We start from the raw sequence: 4,107 nt of genomic DNA, 5'->3' as shown, positions 1-4,107 counted from the left end.
CAGTTCTATGATTAGGATCTACCCAATTTCTGATAACTATAGCAAAGCAGCAATTTTTCTTATCTTTTGTCTTAAAAGAGTCTCCACCTAGCTGGAAAGGGGTCTTTCAAAAGCGTCCCTGGAGCTACAGGACCTTGGATACTGAGAGGTGGGGAGGCCTGATCATGCCCCCCCTCACTCTCTTGACTCATGGAATACATTTACATATGTTTAAGTTAGACAAAAGTTAGCTAATTTCTTTCTTTTTTACTGTTCTGGAACTGCTACTTTTACTTTAAGACAAAACTATCATTTTTCCTTAAAGAAAACACATTTCATATAATATCTAGCTTAAGTTACTTAAAAAGGTTTTGCTTTTAAGATTGACATAGTATAAAACATAAAGATTTATATCAAAGTTTCTCCAAGTAGCTATTAAAAATCTAAATCACAAGACGCTGTTTTTTCTGGATGAAGAATGAACTGAGGTTCTATGACTAGCCTTACAAAAAACAGCAATTCTTAGCCATAGCCACCAATCTAATACAAGACAAACAGACACAATGCTCTAGGCCAGAAGCAAGCTCTCAGAACAAAAGGAGACAGAAAGCCCACATAAACTCACCAGATAATACCACACAAAACAAGGATATGGGGATCCTAGTTTCTAAAAGTGTATATAGCAATTTTTGGTAAGATCGACTCAATTCAATGGAAAAAACAGGTACAGAACTACCACTTCTTCCTTAAATATCAAAACACAGGTCAGGAGCTGCCACCTCAGCCTGAGAATTTGGCAAAACAGGCAAGAGCTGCCACCTCTCCCTTAAAAGCCATCTTCTTAACATGTTATTCCAGGTGCTCCACAAACTGGACCCTGACTGGATTTCCAGCTTTATCTCTCCCTCCTATAACTCTCATGTTATGCTTTGGCCACCCCAAACTGCTTGCAGCACCCCTACATACCATGATATGCCCTAACTTTGTGCTTTTACTCATGTTGTCTCTCTGACTAGATTACATTTCTCTTTGCCTGAGTAACTCCTACCAATACTTTAAGAGTTAACACAGAAGTGATTTATAGATTCAACACAATCCCTATCAAAATCCCAACAGCCTTCTTTACAGAAATGGAAAAACCAATCCTCAATTTTATACTAATTGTCAAGAGGCCCTAAACAGCTAAAGCAATGTTGAAGAGAAGAACAAGGTAGGAGGGCTCACACTTCCTGATTAAAAAAAAATTATACAGCTACAGTAACCAAAACAGCCCGGTATTGGTATAATAATAGATACATAAACCAATGCATTAGAATTGAGAGTTCAGAAATAAACCCATATGTTTATGATCAACTGATTTTTGACAAAGGTCCTAAACCCATTCAACGGGGAAAGAAGAGTCTTTTCAATAAATGGTGTTGGGAAAATTGGTTTTCCACATGCAGAAAAATGAAACAGGATCCATGCCTCACACCACACATGAAAACAAATTAAAAATGGATTAAGGACCTAACTGTGCAAACTAAAACCATAAAATTCTTAGAAGAAAATGCAGGGACGTCACTGTAGAGCCTAGCTTTTAATAATGGATTATCTAATATAATAACAGAAGCACAAAAAACAAAATAAATGGGACCTCATAAAAATTAAAAACTTTTGTTCATCAAAACACTTTACAAAAAAAGTGAAAAGACAAGCTACCAACTGGGAGAATATCTTCAGAAACCACATATCTGATAAGAATCTAATAAACTATATATATAAAAAAAACTTTAACAACTTAACAACAAAAAGACAAATAACCTTATCATAAAATGAGTAAAGGACTTGAACAGACATTTCACCATAGAAGACATTCAAATGACCACCAAACACATGAAAAGATACTCAGTATCATTAGCCATCAGAGAGATGCAAATCAAAACCACTATGAAATACCATTTCACTCCCACTAGGATGGCTAAGATTAAAAACAAAACTAAACTAAACAGAAAATAACAAATGTTGGTGAGGATGTGGGGAAATTGGAAGCTTTTTGCATTGCTGGTGAGAATGCAAAATGATACAGCTGTTGTAGAACACAGTGCAGCGGTTCCTAAAAAAACTAAAAATAGAACTACCATAAGACACAGCAATTCCACTCCTAGGTATATACCCAAAAGACTTGAAAGCAAAGACTCAGAGACTTGTACACCAATGTTCATTGCAGCACTATTCATAATAGCCAAAAGGTGGAAACAACCTAAAAGCCCATCAACAGATGAATAGATAAACAAAACGTGGTACATACATTCAATGGAACACTACTCAACCAGTAGGAGAAATGAAGTCTTGATACATGCTACAGTATGGATGGAGCTTGAAGACATTAGGCTGAGTGAAATCAGTCAACTACAAAAGGACAAATATATGACTTCACTTGTATAAAAAGACAATAAAAAGAAAATGCTTGAAGACCAAAGTTTATTAATGGTTACTAGGGGCAGGAAGAAGTGGGAAAGGGGTGGGGAGGTTATTGCTTATGGAGGGAGCCCTGGTGGTACAGTGGTTAACAGCTCAGCTGCTAACTGAAAGGTCAGCAGTTCAAACTCACTAGCTACTCTGCAGGAGAAAGATATGACAGTCAGCTACAGTAAAGATTACAGCCTTGGAAACCCTATTGGGCAGTTCTGCCCTGTCCTATAGGGTTGCTATGAGTCGGAATTGACTTGACGGTAATGGTTTTTTTTAATTGTTTATGGAGTACTGAGTTTTGGTTTTACAGTGATGAAAAAAATTGCTTTGATTAAGGGTAGGGTTGCACAGCTGATTGTTGTAAGTGCTGCCAATAGTTTGTACACCTGTAAAAAGTTGCATTGGCAATAGCTGCTAACCAAAAGGGTTACAGTTCGAATCCACCAGGCGCTCCTTGGAAATTCTATGGAGCAGTTCTACTCCGTCCTATAGGGTCGCTACGAGTCAGAATCGACTTGATGACAACAGGTTAATGGTGAATGACAACAACAACAAAAGAAGAGTGGCTGCTGAGGCTATTTATGTACAACCAAACACCTCATGGGACTTGGTTTCTTGGTTTGGAGGTTCAGGGTCATAGTTTGATGGGACATCCCAGTTAATTGGCCTAATAACATGTTTAGTGCTTCTGTTCTACCTTCTAGTTTGTTGCATAGTGCCTAGGGTCTTAAAAGCTTGCAAGTAGCCATTCAAGGCACAACTGTTGGTCTCTATTAGCCTGGAGCAACAGAGGAGGAAGGAGAGTTAGTAACGGGGAAGAAATGGAATGTGTAGCTAATTGCCTCCATGAACAACGGCCTTCTTTGCCATGAGACCAGAGGAACTGGACGGTGCCTGGTTACCATTACTGAACATTGTGATCAAAGTTTCTATAGAGGAATCCTGATCAAAAGAGTGAACCGTTTTTGAAATATCTTTGGTAAAATTTTACTTGTGTGTGATGAGATATGAATGATATTGTTTGATAATTTCTGCATTCTGTTGGATCAACTTTCTTTGGAATGGTCACAAATATGGATCTCTTTCAGCCAGTTGGCCAGGTAGCTGTCTTCCAAATTTCTTGGCATAGACAAATGAGTACTTCTGGTGCTGCATCCAGCTGTTGAATCATCTCAATTGGTATTCTGTCAATTCCTGGTGCCTTGTTTTTTTGCCAGTGCCTTCAGTGCAGCTTGTACTTCTTCCTTCAGTGCCATCGGTTCCTAATCATATGCTACCTACTGAAATGGTTGAAAGTTTACTAATTCTTTTTGGTACTGTGACTCTGTATATTCCTTCCATCTTCTTTTGATGCTTCCTGTGTTGGTCAATATTTTGCCCAGAGAAGCCTTCAAAATTGTAACTAGAGGCTTGCATTTTTTTCTTCATTTCTTTCAGCTTGAGAAATGTCAAAAGCGTTCTTCCCTTTTGGTTTTCTAACTTCAGGTCTTTGCACATTTCATTATAATACTTTACTTTGTCTTCTTGAGCCGCCCTTTGAAATCTTCTGTTCAGCTCTTTTACTTCATCATTTCTTCCTTTCGCTTTAGCTACTATACGTTCAAAAGCAAGTTTTGGAGTCTCTTCTAACATCCAGCTTAATCTTTTCTTTCTTTCCTGTCTTTTTAATGACCT

The sequence above is a fragment of the Trichechus manatus genome, unplaced genomic scaffold, assembly GCF_000243295.1.
Source record: "Trichechus manatus latirostris isolate Lorelei unplaced genomic scaffold, TriManLat1.0 scaffold00046, whole genome shotgun sequence".
Classification (NCBI taxonomy): Eukaryota; Metazoa; Chordata; class Mammalia; order Sirenia; family Trichechidae; genus Trichechus; species Trichechus manatus.
This window is presented reverse-complemented; position numbering follows the sequence as displayed.